Below are 18929 nucleotides of genomic sequence, written 5' to 3' on the forward strand. Positions count from 1 at the left end.
TGCAAGGAAGAGGGGAGAATGGTGCAACGGGGAGGGGGAGAAGGGTGCAAGGCGGAGGGGAGAAGGGTGCAAGGTGGAGAGGAGAAGGGTGCCACGGGGAGGGGAGAAGGGTGCAAGGCAGAGATGAGAAGGGTGCAAGGCAGAGAGGAGAAGGGTGCATGGTAGAGAAGGCTGCAAGGCAGAGAGGGAGAAGGTTGCAAGGCAGAGGGTAGAAGGTTGCAAGGCAGAGAGGAGAAGGGTGCAAGAGGAGAAGGGTGCAAGGCAGAGAGGAGAAGGGTGCACGGCAGAGAGGAGAAGGGTGCACGGCAGAGGGGAGAAGGGTGCTCCAGGCACGGTACGACCACTCTTATTACGAAGGGATACTCCAAGCAAGGTTCGACCACTCTTATTATGAGGGGATACTCCAGGCAAGGTACAACCACTATTATTACAAGGGGATACTCCAGTCAAGGTATGACCACTCTTAATACAAGGGGATACTCCAAGCAAGGTATGACCACTCTTATTACAAGGGGATACTTCAAACCAGGTATGACCACTCTTATTACAAGGGGATATTCTGTGATCCGGGTAATGCATCCTGCTTTAGTGTCCAGAATCTGCTAAATGCCAGAGCACTGGCTGCTTGAATGAATTGTGTGATCGAGGGCAATATTTCAAAGTCTGGTAAATACTGCGAAAGCTGAGAGGCCTGGCTAAGTTTGCACTGCCCGTCATACAAGAAACACTGCTCTCCACTGATGTGGCTCCTTTTTTTAATGCTTAGCCAAGGGATACGTAGCCCCCCCCCACCCACACACACACAAACCCCTTTCTTTGCATAACGCTGGCACACACTTGGACAAAACTCTAGCCTTTCCACACTCTGGCATAGTATCAAGCCATGGCACGTAAAGGAGTGTTTGTCATTAAGTCGAGGGAACCTACAATAAATCAAATATTTGAAAAAGAGGATGAATCATTTCCTTTTACTATTTATTGACTGTTCAGGTATCTTAGTTCACAGGATTCCACCATAAAAGGGCACCAGGTTGCACCCAGAGTACTCCAAAATTGGGGCGCTGCTAGGCGAGAGGGGAGAGACAAATTGGCAAAATTAAATTTTATCTGTGGCTCTGAAAATCTTTCCACCAAAGATGGGAATAGCCAGAATGCTACGGCAAGGAATATTCTAAATCTCTGGATATTTGACTCATGTTCTCAATATTTTTCATATTGTTTTCCAATTCACTGCCGCATTATAGTTAAGTTCGCCATGCAGTGTGTGGCATTGTGCCCTAATTTTCCCCAAAAGAAGCTTTGGCTATTTTCCAACCCATTTTCTGCATTTCTGGAAACTCGCAACTACTATGTGTTCATGTACAGGACCTGGTGGAAGACCCTTATCGCTCCTTCTGCATGAAATACTCGGCTCCCCCACCCACCCCACGACCCTTTTAACCTCTCTTTCAGTAAAAAAATGAAAACATTTTCCTTCATTTGTCAGCGTAGGTAAATCCACAGTTTGATATCTCAAAGCCACCAAACCCTTAGTGTTACACATTTTGCCAAGTAACTGTAAATTGAATAATAGAAAACAAAATAATAATAAAAAGCAACATTTAGGCTTGGATAACGTATTCAAAGATAGACCTCCTTTAAAATTTCTATAGAAATCTGAGCTAATGGCCCTAGATTTTTTCTCTTTTGCATTACATGTTTCAAATCATGTACAGAAAAGCTCTGTGATGCAATATCAATGGGAAACTGCGTGCTATAAAAAAACAAGCATTTGCAATCCAACAGGTATCGCATTATTAAAGTTTGAGCTATTGGTGTTGCATTCTTTAGCAATGCCAATAGCTAAAACTTTAATAATGCGAGACCTATTGAATTGCAAATGCTTGTTACCAATTGCCTCTATTGTGTGCATGCCTTCTGTGGCCTCTTTTTATAAGTTTTAATACACAATGGGATTGTGTAGCAGGAGAACACTACTAGCTGTGAAGTGCTTATGCAGAACCGTTTATTGCAGCGAGCAGTGCCCACTCTTTTCAGGGAGCGTTGTCACCAATGCAGTGCAGGGAGCAGTGCTCATGCACGGCAGGCAACGTTCACTACAAGAACACTGCCCCTTAACTGCGTAGTCGGGTGTCTACTCTCTTTAGGAAGCCACGCCAAATCACTACTGGTGGCAGTGCACGTGCACCGATGATGTAAGCTCAAATGCACCTCGTGGTCTTGTGTCGATTTACTGCTGGGACGGCTTTATTTCACTTAAGGAAATACTGGCCATAGCAGTGCAGGGCTCAGTGTTCCTTCACAACAGGGGGCAGTGTCCGTTTACTACGAGGGGCAGTGTGAATTTATGCAGGGTGTAGTTCCAGAGTTACCGTATGCATTGTCCTAAATTGTTGACATAATACAGAATATTGACTTATACGGCCAGAAAGGGATTGTTCGGTGTTGTTGGGGTGCCTGTCCCACAGAACGTTAGAGCAGCCAGAGATGGTTTTTCAGTGCCAGGGGTTTTCTGTGCTATTTGCAGATGTTTCAGCCTGGTGCTCTGTCAGAGACTGCCTAAACGCAGCAAGGTATTTTCGTCAGAAGTTACGCTTTATCTTGCCTACAGAACTTCACAGTTTTTATGTGAAATGCCAGATTTATTTTTACTCCATAAGCACCAACCCATTTTTTTCAGTGTATACAGAATCCCGTTTGTACACAGATAATAAGATGCTTTCGAGGTTCAACAACGCAACCAACGCTGTTGGCGCATTTCGAATGTCAAAATCGATGCATATCCCATTGTAACTTTTTCTTGCAGAACGTGCTGTATGTTATTGTTCATATGTTGCCATTTTCATGTTTTAATGCCCCACTAAAGTTGTTTAACAGAGTGGGCCTGTGGTATGCTCACTACTACCTCTTCTTGTTTTCTCTGCCATTTGTCTCATTGTTTATCTGTAAGTGAATGTCATCACCCTGAGCAACACACGCACGGCTTCAGTTGTGCTGTAAACGTGTAATCACATAGTGCACACCTTGGTCTGAGGCTTCTCCCGAGCCAGACATAGCAGGAGCCCAGAGCGTCGCTGCCATTACCTGACCCAGACTGCACTGAATACGCGCTGCATTTACAACTCTACAGGTCGAAGTGCAGAGCAGTAAGCATGAGCGCAGGGGCGGGGGTAAAAGGTGAGGATATGGGGCGACCACTAAATTGCATTAGAACACCTGTTCTGTTGCAACGCCTGCCCTTCGCACTCTTGCGCATGCGTCGGCTGTACACTTGTATACGTCAGGGCAATTTATGATTAACGAGTCTGAAAAGAGGCTTTACTCTCGAGAGCAGTGTCGGTTTCCTGACAAAGAGATTGGGAGAGAGTGGAAGCGAGAGATAGACATGGATGACATTTTGGGGGTGCCCAGAGGAAGCACCTGCTACAGTGTGTTGCCTTTTGACCTCCACCTTGCCCTTTGGTGACCGGTCTCCTTAGCAAAGTCCTTCCCCCATCCCCTACGTTTACCCCTCCCCCAACCACACACACACACACAAACACACCACACACATTCAGCTTATGAAGAGAGAGAGATAAGAACAGAAACTAAAGAGGGCCCATGGAGCTTTGTTTACTTTTCTGTTGTCTCCATTTCTTGCTCTTTCCATAACACCTCAAGCAGTAAATAAGAGGCCGTCGAAAGTCCAAGGTTAGACACGCCTGTGATGTCACTGGGTGTGAAAGGGAGTGGCATGTCCCTTTTGTCACCCATAACATTTTGGCGAATCGATGTCCATGAGGGTCCGGACCCCCTCTTCCGGGGCCCCCACCTACGCTCCCTGCACAGGGCCACCATGAGCCTAGAGCCGGCCCTGTATGTGTCTTTGCCATGTCATTGCTTGCGCCGCCAGTTTAGTGCATGTTGTGCCTCATCATGCATGACCATTAGGAGACCCTAGAAAACAGAGTCATTGTTGTAGAGGCAGGGATCATATTTTCAAAAGATCTGACTGTCTACATTATGATGCTGTGCTGCTAGACTCATCTGCCGCTCAGGTCTCTGTGATTCATCACTGATATGTTGATAGTTTTTTATCAAGAACATTAGTAAATATATAATTTTATTTTATTAGCCTGAACCTGCAAGTATTGACGCAGTAGATGATTAGCCTACATGAGGTAGTGGAGTCAGGGGTGTCAGTCGTGTTTTAGAAAAGCCCTAGTGTAATCGATACAAGGTGTCTGGGATGAGAAATCTGGCCTCACTTATGCCATTTGTATCAAATTGACTCATTTCTTTTTTTACACATTTTGTTGTTTGATTTGAAGTTATGCTCATAGGTATTAATATTTATAACTTATCTCAAGGATCATGATAATCTCGGGGGCACAGGCTGGCAAGATGTCAGGGTGGGGCGGGGCCTGGGGAAGGCGCAGAATTCCTCAAGCTTGCTAGTTCTGTACCATGCCTAAAAAAAGCAGTAGCAGTGTGAAGTGCAGTAAGGCTGATTGGAAGACTGCTCAGTCAGTGGGCACTTTACGTACATAAGTCTATTGCCTGATATCATGTGACACTTGTCATTTAGGACAAACACAAGCGTAATAATGCGTGGGAGGTAGGGTAGACATATTTTCCATTGTGCAGTTAGGGACATTTTCACGGGGATATCTGCACATTTCATATTTTTTTGAGCTTCTTACTGCTCGAAGGGGATACCTTCTGATATTTATTTTATCATACTAACTTCATTACTTTGTTTTAATCGTGAGAAAGTGCCACTCTAAGTGTCATACATTTGACCATAGTATCTCACTCATAAGACCCTGAAACGATTGAAATACCACACGTAAGCAATCTGTGAACTTGGCAGCTATGTGCTGCCCTTCCATTTCTGGTGCTTTGTTATCAACAGTCGGGAGACAGTTTCAGAAAACACCTTAAACTCATGTTTTTCAAAAACCACCATGGGCCTAAAGTTCATAAAGGTTATCCGGTTGGTGGTGTTGTTATAAGTGCTGGAGTTGTGATCTCATGTCATGCTAGTGCTCACTGTGTTGGTGCTCGATTTACTTTGTGTAGGCGAGGCAGGTGTCCACAGTCCAAGAAGCTCTGCTGCGCCTGCTGCCCAGCTGTTCCCCTTAATTCTGCCACTGCTAGGCTCATGCAGCACTGTTATTAGAGTGCTGTCAGTGTATAAGGAGTGCAGATCAGGACATGCCCACTAAGGTCTGACAGGCGGCCACAAGTCTGGGGTACAAGGAGATAAACTGCGTCCACCCTCCATTATCAGGGGTTGGACACCGTCCACCCAGGTAAAAAGTTGAGCCCCACAGAAGTATGTAGAACTTGTCCCAGTGTCATTTTCAGACAATGGGACACATTCATGCACCTGTATGTTGTCTGCTTTCCATTCTCAGCAGGAACTGCAGGCAGTGAGGGCGCTTTTGTTTCACCTCCAGCTGGGCCAAAGATAAAATGCCACACTTAAGGCCTTTTAAGGCCTCCTTTTGTTTGCATATGCTGACTGGGCCTGCCTTGAACATCACCGTTTGTTCAGTCCCTGTATATAAGTGAATACACTTTTTAGAATGTCAGATTTGTTGGTCTGTCGTTATATTTACACAAATAACAATTTCAATAGCACTATTTAATTTCTTTTGTTACATGATTTGCTTTTCAGGAGATATCTTATCCTTCTATACCACTTTGATTCGAATATGAGACTACAAAAAACACAGGCCTCTAACAAATGTGTTGACCTCCAGACTTATCTTATCATTATTATTATTCCCTGAGATTTACTGGGCGGATCACTGAGAAAATATCGACAGTCAAAATATCGACTTGCCAAAATATCGAGGTTAAAATATAGAATGCCGTAATATCGATTTCCTATCTACAAACAAGTACAAAAATATCGACTCCAAAATATCGATAGGAAAAAATATAGACAGTCAAAATATCGAATTTTTTAAATATCTTTAAAGTATTTTAAAACTAATATAAGAATAAATATAATTTATTTAAACACAAATAAAATACTTAAATAAACTTAAAATTAATAAATAATTAATGTAACTTAAAATATATATATATTATTTTAAAACATATATATATTACTATGAATGATCTATATGAGGAAGAACAGGAAATGTCAGAAGAGGGGTCGGCTGACCCAGTTGACATCTCAACACAAGAAAAACTACGCAAAATTGATTTTTTTTCAGCAAGGTGCAGCTATTAGTCCATTTAAGAATAAGTCTAGCTTTTTGACCCTAATGCCAAAGGATGCCATAGACACCTACCACGACATGATTGTAAATGATCTGAAAAAATTGAATTCTAACGTCAGAAAACACAAACAACAACAAGGTATCTTTTTTAGAAAAGTAGCATATGACAAATTGGTCAAAAAGTCGGGGGACAATTGTGAGGTGATTATAAAAAAGTCTGATAAAGGCGGTAATTTAGTATTATGTCCAAAAAAGGATTATATAACTGAGGCACAGAGACAGCTGAATGATGTAACATGCTATCAGAAAAGCTCAATGAAAGAATATGAAAGAGCTAGGGAAACCCTACAAAAACAGCTAATGCAATGGAGAAGGGAAGGACTTCTCTCAAATAATGAAAGCAAGTTCCTTAACAAGGAACATCCGGTGTTGCCAATCCTGTATCTTATTCCTAAGATACACAAGGGGGTAACACCGGTACCGGGAAGACCCATTATTTCTGCTATTAACAGCGCCGGCGAGAATATCGGTCAATATATTGACCATTTCTTGCAAGACTTAGTTAAATCACTCCCCAGCTATATTAAATATACGGGTGATTTCTTGACTAAAATGAATGATGTGACATGGTCAAATGATTCTTATCTGGTGACATTGGATATAGAATCTTTATATACAAACAAAGACCACACGCAAGACCTAGAAGCAGTCAAATATTTTCTATCAACACGACCGATAGAGCTCTATCCCCACAATAAAGTCATCATTGAACTCATTCGTTGGTGCCTTAATAACAATTTCTTCCTCTTTAATAATGTCCTGTTCAAACAACTTAGAGGTGTTGCCATGGGGGCCTATTTTTCCCCCAGCTACGTGTGTTTACACGTTGGCTGGTGGGAGGAACAGGTCCTCACGCGCAAACTCCTCGCACAGGTAGAGGAGAATGCATCCATATATTACCGATACATTGACGATGTTTTCCTAATAAGGCAAGGTAACTTAGCATCAGTACAGAAATTTATTGAAGACATCAACATCGATAACTTATATTTGAAGTTTACTTCACACATTCATAAGACACAAATCGATTTTTTAGATGTCAGACTCCATGTTGAAAACTCTAGACTCAAAAGCACAATGTTTAGAAAACCCACGGCAGGAAATATAACGCTTCATGCAAATAGTTCACATCCTAGGCATTTGTTGGCTAACATACCCTATGGAGAAATCCTCAACTAAAACGCATATGCAGTAATGATGAGGATTTCAAGACCTGTCAAGGAGAAATGCGGGTTAGACCCAGCAATAGTGGGTACAGTGATAAAATCATCAATGACTCTATTAGAAAAGCTCAAGAGCACCCAAGATCTAGTCTGTTTAATAAGGAAAGCAACAAAGTAACAGATAGGAATGAAAATTCTGACAGCCCTAGATTAATCACCACATACTCCAGACAGGAACGAAAAATTAGAACTATTGTACAGAAGCATTGGCCCATTGTCCTAACAGACACTGTTTTACAAGAACGTCTATCTTCTGTGAGGTCCTTATTTTTCAAAATGACTGTGATATAAGATGGGTCTTCGATGCCCCATACTCCTTGATACTGAAAGGGCTCCTAATTGAGGGCAGCCCAGTTAACCTTCTTTGGACCATTATCAGCCCCTCTCACTATTGCCACTAGACTGGTTTTATCAAGTTTCTAGCACAAATAATTGAATGAGAGGTTTAAATACCATCACAAGATGTGTTCATAGGCACTCTTGAGTGTCTGTATTATGCTATCTTTAATGTGACACATGGGTAGCTGCGTTGTGTGTGAACTTTAGCTTGACAGTTGGGTACCTATCACACGTCCGTTGGGTTTGTGTGTAGAGCAATTGGCTTGGGCACTGTAGAACTGTGTGCTTACTGTGTCCTTTTTCTACACCACAGAGCGTGGCCGCATACTCCCGAGCGGTTGCCGGGTGAGGTGAGGTCTTCACCCACACAAAGCTGGGTGAGTATCACTGTGAGGAAATGCCTCGAAGTGATAAAGCTATTATGCTTTTTTCATATATGCAGAATGTCAATTTTTCATGCAGGTGTGTCTTGTCTATACAGTCTCTCTGTATGCAGGTGGTTGTGTTTGTGTAATTTAGTGTTGTTGAACAATACTTTTTTGTTTATTGATAGGAAGAAGACATGCTTCTCTCCCACCAGTGGACGTTTAACTGTTAAAGTTCCTGGTAGATATGTATCCTTCTACTTGTAATCTTATCGTTATTTTTCACTGAACACAACAATTGTAGTTATAGCTGCAGTAGCTAATTTACATTTAAGGTCCTGAAGAATGCCGGGGATAAGCCCCTTTTGACTGAAACATGTTGACCGTACTGCACAAGCGCCAGAGGGTAGTCGTTCTACCAGGCGCGGTTTTTATCCCTTGACACACGGACGTCTGTATATACGTTCTTTCAGAGCCTGTGTAGTCAATTTTATTTATCACTTTCACTCGAGCACTGCACATTATCTAGTCCACTACATGGTAAACATCATGGCTAGTTTTCTGACATCCAGTTCTACACCGGCACTATATGGCCGGCCGTGATATGGATTGATCTGCAATTCCCACGTGACGTAAACTCCACCGGAAGGATGGTCTGATGGGATTGGTACTAGCTTTTTGTTTCCAATAACCTCCAGCAGCATTGGTTCACATATGCAGCCTACTGTCCCTTAGTCACTGGTATGGTCACACACCACCCCTTGACCTGTTCTGCTCTCTTGTGTGTTTTTTCTGATAATTGGGGAGCGAGCAGACAGGTCGTTAAATATTCCCCCCGACCCTCCACACATGTTTGTTTTTGTTAGTGTTTAGAGTAACTTTCTAGTTGCGGTCTAGTTAATATGGATGCAAACACAGTTTATTCGCATCTTTATAGCTCACCTAACTTAATTGTGTTCGTTGCCCTCCTGTCTACCTAGTCACCTTCATATTCCCCGTTCAAAAGACACTTAATGACAAAATATTCTGTGCTTCACACTAGATGGAAATATTATAATTAGATCATTTTGCTCCACGGTGGCTTTCTTAGTGTAAGAAACACGTCTGAGATATTTAATTGCATGGATTGTTTCTACTAACTACAAGCCTGGTTGAGTGCCACCTGTCTGGCGCACACCATAGGGAACATAGTCTCCCGGTTTGGTCGGGTGTGCTTGTTATGGGACATACGCTGGACCGAATAACTGAGAACACTCTCACAGGCGGCAAGTAAAGTTGCACATGTATCAGGGTATTGAGCATAGTAACCTGCAGAATGATTGATGCAGTGTGTTTTTAACAAACAAACTATTTCTCACGTCTTCTAACTATGTGCGCATGCGCGATAGAGTAGTGTCTCGTTTCGCGCTTGCTCCTACAGTTCTGTTAGGCTCAATACTTAAGAGAATATAAAACTACATTCTCACATGACGCATGTAACGCTGCATTGTAACAGCGACTGACCATAGAATCCTCCTTATGAATGATGAAATGGATTTGGAACAACAAACCTTATCTGCATTTCCTGAATAATGTGCGCACGGGCGATGGAGCAGTATCTCGTTTTGCGTTTGCTCCGACAGTGTTGTTCAGTAGGATGCCCCGTATGCCTCGTCCGCCTCATTATTCACCGTTTGGCGGCTATTTAAGAGCAGAGGGCTACCTTGCGAGTGCCTCCACTCCTGCTTGGCCCATAGACAGAGGTACCGACGGACAGGTGAGTGTCCTTCTGGACTCTCCTCATTGCAGCTAGGCTGTGCAGAAGAGATCAGTCCAGTTAGTCTCTGTTTAAGTAAGGAGATTATAAGTAATCTGTGAGGTCCTTATTTTTCAAAATGACTGTGATATAAGATGGGTCTTAGATGCCCCATACTCCTTGATAATGAAAGGGCTCCTAATTGAGGGCAGCCCAGTTAACCTTCTTTGGACCATTATCAGGCCCTCTCACTAGTGCCACTAGACTGGTTTTTATCAAGTTTCTAGTACAAATAATTGAATGAGAGGTTTAAATACCATCACAAGATTTGTTCATAGGCACTCTTGAGTGTCTGTATTATGCTATCTTTAATGTGACACATGGGTAGCTGCGTTGTGTGTGAACTTTAGCTTGACAGTTGGGCACCTATCACACGTCCGTTGGGTTTGTGTGTAGAGCAATTGGCTTGGGCACTGTAGAACTGTGTGCTTACTGTGTCCTTTTCCTACACCACAGAGCGGGGCCTCATACTCCCGAGCGGTTGCCGGGTGAGGTGAGGTCTTCACCCACACAAAGCTGGGTGAGTATCACTGTGAGGAAATGCCTCGAAGTGATAAAGCTATTATGCTTTTTTCATATATGCAGAATGTCAATTATTCATGCAGGTGTGTCTTGTCTATACAGTCTCTCTGTATGCAGGTGGTTGTGTATGTGTAATTTAGTGTTGTTGAACAATACTTTTTTGTTTATTGATAGGACGAAGACATGCTTCTATCCCACCAGTGGACGTTTAACCGTTAAAGTTCCTGGTAGATATGTATCCTTCTACTAGTAATCTTATCGTTATTTTTCACTGAACACAACAATTGTAGTTATAGCTGCAGAAGCTAATTTACATTTAAGGTCCTGAAGAATGCCGGGGATAAGCCCCTTTGGCTGAAACATGTTGACCGTACTGCACAAGCTCCAGAGGGTAGTCGTTCTACCACTTTCACTTGAGCACTGCACATTATCTAGTCCACTACATGGTAAACATCATGGCTAGTTTTCTGACATCCAGTTCTACACCGGCACTATATGGCCGGCCGTGATATGGATTGATCTGCAATTCCCACGTGACGTAAACTCCACCGGAAGGGTGGTCTGATGGGATTGGTACTAGCTTTTTGTTTCCAATAACCTCCAGCAGCATTGGTTCACATATGCAGCCTACTGTCCCTTAGTCACTGGTATGGCCACACACCACCCCTTTACCTGTTCTGCTCTCTTGTGTGTTTTTTCTGATAATTGGGGAGCGAGCAGACAGGTCGTTAAATATTCCCCCCGACCCTCCACACATGTTTGTTTTTGTTAGTGTCTATCTTCTTCTCCTACCATAACTTTCAGAAAAGGTAAATCAATGGGCAACGATTTAGACAAGAACTCCCCAGAAACAAGAAAGGCTATCTCATTGTTTCAGCCAACTAGGGGGTTCAAACGATGTACATCATGCCGAGCGTGTAAGTTTGGGTGCAATAAAACATCGTACACGACTCCATTTGATGCATCTCCAATGGCCATCCAGGGCAGTTATAACTGCAAAACAGAATTTGCCGTATATGTCCTGACGTGCACCTGTGGCCTGAGATATGTGGGAAGCACAAGACTACAGGTGCACGTCAGGATATTACAACATTTGAGAGCTATCCTCCACCATGATACAGCATACCCCGTGGCACGACATTTTAACAAATGTCACAACAAGGATATAAATTGCCTGTCTTACTTTGTTATTGGGGCAGTACCAGCTAGCAAAAGAGGGGGCAATCGAGACAGACAATTGAGACAGTTGGAAACTAAGTTTATCCTAGAACTTGACAGCAAATGGCCACGGGGTTTAAATAACGCAGAGGATATGTATGATTTATAAGTACGGCAGATAACTATAACTGGGATCATCATAGACCACTGTAGAAATCAAGAGATGCTAATATTCGTTGCTCATAGCACATAGAAGTATTTAAGAATATCTGCAGAACATGCCAGAAACTAATATTCTCTTTCTGAATTTTAACAAACACTGATGGTATTATATTTATAAGCAATTTTACAAATCTTTTAAATATATTTTTAAAAGTGTTTTTTTATCCGGCTGGATTTAAAATTTTACACTGTTGAGATTGTATGAAATGAATTTTACTTGTTTTAGAAATATAAAACTATCTATTGTGTTTGTCAATGTACATATTTATGTAAATGCACTTTATATTTATTGTTGGCTTAACTTTGCACATATTTAGTAGCACTTTATGATATTTGCACTAGACACATGAAAGAAAAAAAGCACTATAGTACTTTTTTGCGTATTTACACAAATAATACGAATTTGGGTTCAACAAGTTGATCAACATAATATGATGAGTTTTAAAAAATATCCATATACAACAAATATTCATCTCCACAGTGGACAAATATAGATGTGTTTACAACATCCTGGATTTATCCAGCTAAAAATTGTTTTAAATAACATTATTTGAATAACAGTATTGACACGGTAAGATGTTCTTTTAACAATATTATCGCACGTTTTTAATAAGTGCCATATTTGTCAATTTATGTTAATGCATTTTAGGCAGAAAGTTTTACTCATACAGCAGGTATTCGCCATAGTCTGTTGTCACTATTCATGATCACATGACCCTAATGATCACCTGTGAAGGGGCGGGCACTGTGTTAAGCACCAAAATAAAAAGTGTAAAGTACCACCCATATAGCTGTATGTGATCAAGGGCTCTTGAAGCCCGAAACGCGTCTTGCTGGCTATTGAAGAACAAAAATAAAACTTTACCTTGCCTGAATATGCTGTGGTCGGTCTGAGTTCCTGCTTCGCTGTCCAAACGGAAGTGGTTGGAATTGCTGGTGCATATGTATATATATATATATACATATTATTAACAAAACATATACAATATTTTTTCCGTAGGATAGCGAGAGGGTTAAATTTATTATTTACACTCCAGAGAGTGCAACAGTAGGGAAAGCGTTGGATAGCGTAGGGGTAAAAATTACTATTCCCACTCCAGAGAGCGCAACAGTAGGGAAAGTGTTGAATAGTGTAAGGTTAAAAATTACTATTCCCACTCCAGTGAGCGCAACAGTAGGGAAAGCGATGGATAGCGTAGGGGTAAAAAATTACTATTCCAACTCCAGAGAGTGCAACAGTAGGGCAAGTGTTGGATAGTGAGAGGGTAAAAATTACTATTACCACTCCAGAGAAAGCAACAGTAGGGAAAGCGTTGGATAGCGTAGGGGTAAAAATTACTATTCCCACTCCAGTGAGTGCAAAATAGGGAAAGTGTTGGATAGCGTAGGAGTAAAAATTACTATTCCCACTCCAGTGAGTGCAACAGTAGGGAAAGCGTTGGATAGTGTAGGGATAAAAATAACTATTCCTACTCCAGGGAGCGCAACAGTAGGGAAAGCGTTGGATAGCGTAGGGGTAAAAATTACTATTCCCACTCCAGTGAGTGCAACAGTAGGGAAGGTGTTAGATAGCATTGGAGTAAAAATTACTATTCCCACTCTAGTGAATGCAACAGTAGGGAAAGCGTTGGATAATGTAGGGATAAAAATTTACGATTCCTACTCCAGAGAGTTCAACAGTAGGGAAAGCGTTGGATAGCGTAGGGATAAAAATTACTATTCCCAATCCAGTGAGTACAACAGTAGGGAAAGCGTTGGATAGCGTAGGGGTAAAAATCACTATTCCCACTCCAGTGAGTGCATCAGTAGGGAAAACGTTGGATAGCGTAGCGGTAAAAATTACTATTCCTACTCCAGAGACTGCAACAGTAGGGAAAGCATTGGATAGCGTAGGGTTAAAAATGACTATTCCAACTCCAGAGAGTGCAACAGTAGGGAAAGCGGTGGATAGCATAGGCATACAAATTACTATTCCCACTCCAGTGAGTGCAACAGTAGGGAAAGCGTTGGATAGCGTAGAGGTAAAAATTACTATTCCAAATCCAGAGAGTGCAACAGTAGGGAAAGCGTTGGAAAGCGTAGGGGTAAAAATTAATATTCCCACTCCAGTGAGTGAAATAGTAGGGGAAGTAAATACTTCATATATAAATATAAATACCATAAATATTAATACTAATTACAAAATAATTAAATTATGTTACAATGTTATGAAATATATTAATTAATCAATTAAAATTACAAATAAAAATTAACTAATAATAAAAATTACCTACTAATACTAATTATTTACCAATTACCAATAAATTCATTTACAATATAAAATTAAAAAAAATTAGACACAAAAAAATTTAAAAAATGTCATTACTTACAATTAAATTACTTCCCAAGCTATTCCCCTATAAACACACAACCCACTACAGAAAATAATGTAATAAAAGTAACATATTTATAAATTAATCAATTACAACAAATTACAAATAATATTTTAATTAATTACTAATTAATAATTAATTAACAATTAATTCTAAATGAATACCAATAAATAATATAACATATTTAATTAATTATAATTAAATTACATCCCACCCTATTCCCCTATAAACCCACACTATTCGCTACAGAAAATAAATTACTAAAATTAACATATTTATCAATTAATCAATTAAAATGAATTACCAATTATATTTTAATTAATTACCAATTAATAATTAATTAACAATTAATTCTAAATACATACCAATAAATAAAATAACATATTTAATTAATTATAATTAAATTACTTCCCACCCTATTCCCCTATAAACACACAACTTGCTACAGAAAATAAATTACTAAAATTAACATATTTATCAATCATTTAAAATTAATTACCAATTATATTTAATTAATTACTAATTAATAAATAATTATCAATTATTTCAAAATAAATAACAATCAATAAAATAACATATTTAATTAATTATAATTAAATTACTTCCCACCCTATTCCCCTATAAACCTACAACCCGCTACGGAATTATATTAACAAAAATTAAAAATTAATATTAACTTACCTTAAATTCGATATTTTTGTTGTCTATATTCTGTCTAGTCGCTATTATGTCCATTCTATATTTTTTATTCGATATTATGTCCATTCTATTCGATATTAAAGTTTTCTAGTCGATATTTTGGTAGTTTATATTATGTCCAGTCGATATTATTTCTATTCTATATTTTTTACTCGATATTATGTCTAGTCGATAATAAAAACTCGATATTTTGACTCTATACCTTACTGGGCACCTCTGCAGCAGATGCGTTAACCCCATAAAATATTGTAAAATGCAGGATTTGCACCCAATTAAGCAGAACATATCTACTGCAATGCTTCTCCTTGTTGCCAATATCTTTGTGACAGCATTTACAAAAATAAATGTATTATTTGAGGCCCAGATTTTGCATCAGGATTGCACCACTTTTTTGGAACAACCCTAATGCAAAATCTCATTTGTTAAATCTTATAATGCGCTTAAATGTGCTCATGATATACCTGATAAACGTGTGAGATCTTAATATCTGATGTCACTTCTTGTTATGTCACTTCCTGTGATGTCACGTGCAATGTCATGCGTCGTGACATCATACGCTGTGATGGCATGCGTCATGACATGTCTCCTTATTAACAGCTCGAATGTATGCTGTTGAAAAATGTAATGCCCTAATTCTGAAATGTGCAAAGTTTATAGGTTTGAAGTAATACATTTTCTTAGCAAGCTGAAGGAAATGGCTAGTCATTTAGAGGAAAAATAACAAGTGATGCAATTGTAGCCGTCCTGAATCATTTTGAATATCATTTTGGACGCAAGAATTGTGGAATGTGAATCAGGGAGTAAAATGGGATGCTTAAACTGTACTTATTTTACTGAATACACTCACTGTTCATGGATTACTGTTTATATGGTAATTATTTGTGTAATAATAAAACTACAAGTGCACCGATTTATTTGCAATTAGGGGATGTTCACTGAGAAAAAAATGAACAGACAAAGTGGCCCATATAAGAAACTGCTCTTTTTTTTATATTTAGATCTGTTTCCAACTGTGCATCAAGCAGAGTTTTACAGCTCATTAGTGAAGCAACATTTACTGCAGGCAAAAAACAAGTACAACTCCGGCCGTAGGTGTCTAATGAACTATTAAAAAGAAAAGTAGATACGCTGTAACACATCGCACTCCTTTGAGGAGCTGTCCCTGTGTGAGTATGACATTTGGATATGTTTTTTTACTTAGTGAAGATCACTCCAGCTCAAAGACTAGAAGGAAATAATTATCATTTTTCGGCACCACGTCTTTATATACCATAGCAGTTGAATGCTGTTTGTTGTCTATTTTTAAGCCACCATTTGCACTGTTTTGTAGCGCACAAAAGCCCCTTGCACTCACAATGGACGCAGTGATGCATTCTGCCCTAAGAAATAGCACTGAATGCTGCAGAACACGAATAATGAGCTCATACATCTTCTTGCGCTCGCTAAATGTGCTGTTGCAGTAGGATTTTTTGCCCCTAAACTGATTTTAATTACATGAGCAGGATTAATTGCATTATTATTATTATTATTAGTATTAATATTAAGTTTCTAGTGACCTCTGAGTTAGCTGGCACACACAAGTAATTAAGTTTAATGTACTCGATAGAGCCATACTGACCTCAGTCCTATGTCAAATCTATAGTGTATATTATTCCAATGGGCGGAGCCTATCAGGGATATAGGAACTACACTACAGTACTGTGGTATTAATTGAATGTAGGATACCAGCACGCCTACATAGATCTGCTGCTTACACAGTCACACAGTGAGGGGTCTAGCAGGGAGCTAGCTGAGTAATCAGTCAGAGGACTAGCTGTGGGAGACTGGGGCAAGATTGGATAACTGGAGTGCAATATAAACAAGGGATTACCTGAAGGCTAAAAAAGAGGCAGGACAGAAGCTGAGAACTGAAGCGGGTTGCAGCAAGCAGTGAATAGGGATCTAGAAGTCTACAGGGAAAACACTATTACTAACAACAGGCAGGTAAAGCAGTGAAACAATAGATAAACTATCATAAATGATAATGTGTCATCTCCTCTGAAATTATCTCTTTGTGAGGTGAAAAGATCTTATATGAAAGCAAAGTGCAGAATAATTTCTCAGTGTTCTGGGAGACACCCAGCAGCTTCTATTGAGAAGGGGCACTGGGTGATTTTCTGTGCCAAATGAACAAGCTGTGTAATCTAACTGGCCTCCTTGTAAGCAATGAAACTCAGGGTACCAACACAAGACACAACAACAAGAAACAGAACAAGGAACACCAAAACAGAAGCCGGGCTCAGGCATAAGCAAGACTGGAATCAGAGTCAGGAAAAGGACTGAAATTCGGGGAACAAACAAAAACAAAAAAGGAAGACCGAAATATGCTGACAAACAGGAGCCCAAAACATAGGGTACTGAGTCTTCATATAACAGAGCAGATCAAAAAGAGTGCCGACAGGGACTATGATTAGTAGCTAATACAGAAACAAAGGTGCAAGAAAACAAGAAGCAGAAACAGACACTTCAAAAATACAAACACAGGAAAATGGTTATAGTAACAAAATGAAACGGATTCAAAGTATTATTCATTTATTCATTTATTTTGAAAGTTTTATATAGTGACCACCGAGGGTATCAGTGCACTTTACAGCTTATACAAATCTACGACTCTGGCCCCCGAATCAGATGGGGAGGCCCGACAGAGGCAAACATTTCTTCATCATGAGCCCTTTGACCTCTTTGTTGAGGAGGACCGTGGAGGAGTTTACCCTCGGGGGGGAAGGGAGTTCCAGATCCTTGGTGCCAAACCTGAGAAGGCTTGATTGTATGTCTTTTTTTCTTAAATTTTTGTGGTTTGAGCAAAAGGGTTCTGGTACTTCTGGAGTCTCTGGAACCACATGAGAGCTCCAGTTTCTGAGCGAGGTACAGCGGGGTCTTGAAGTGTATGACTTTGTGTGCCATGCATGCAATTTTTAACTGTATATGCGCTTCATAGGGAAGCCAGTTCACGGCCAGCAAGTCCAGAGAAATATGGTTGAATCTTTTAGTGCCAGTTATAAGCCTAGCAGCCGAATTGAGGGCAACCCTAATAGGAGCTGTCTTTACTCTGGGCAATCCACAAAGCATTGCACTAGCATAGCCCAACTTGGAGGTCACTAGTGCTTGCACAGCCACCTTTAGGTCCTGAGCCGGTAGATAGGGTTTGAGTTCCCTCAAAATACTTTGGTAAGAGAGCTGATGTGCTTTTGCATGTTCAGACTTTTGACAAGAATGATAACCAGAGAAGATGCCGAATCAACGAGGAGAGGTCTGCAGTTTAGAGTTGTAAGTTGATTCAACCATTCTTCCAAGACTGGGGAATGCTTCAGGGGGCTGAGGTTGGGAGGAATTGAGTTTTTAAAGCATTTAGTTTCAGGTGGTTACGTGTCGCCAGATTTGTGTTTCCAGCAGGATTGAATTGAGGGATTGAATGTCCTTAGGGGAGGCAATCGTCAGTTATAGTTGTGTATCATTCGCGTACATGTGATAGTGAATGCTGAATGATTTCAGAATTGCTGTCAGAGACTCCATGAACAGGTTAAAGAACTTGGGAGACAGTGCTGAACCTTGAGGAAAAACCCAGCATGACCGGTGCAGGAAGGGAAAAGGATTGGTTCACCTTGAAGCTTTGGGATCCATTTTGGAGGAATGAAGAGAACCAGCTAGGTACCGAACCAGACAGCCCCATGCTGTGTTTCAGGAGGTCAATTAGTGTATCGTGTTTGACAGTATTAACTGCTGACAAGAGGTCAAGAAGGATCAGTAGGCACAACTCATTACGGTCCAATATTCTTAGCGCATCATCAACGATGTGCATTAGTGCAGACTCTGTACTATGGCCCGGGCAGAAACCAGACTGGTGTTGGTCTAGCAGTTGAAAATGTTCAATATGGGAACAGAGTTGGGCGAGCACACATTTCTCCAGGAGCTCTGTCAAG

This window comes from Lissotriton vulgaris, chromosome 2_1, assembly GCF_964263255.1.
Source record: "Lissotriton vulgaris chromosome 2_1, aLisVul1.2, whole genome shotgun sequence".
Classification (NCBI taxonomy): Eukaryota; Metazoa; Chordata; class Amphibia; order Caudata; family Salamandridae; genus Lissotriton; species Lissotriton vulgaris.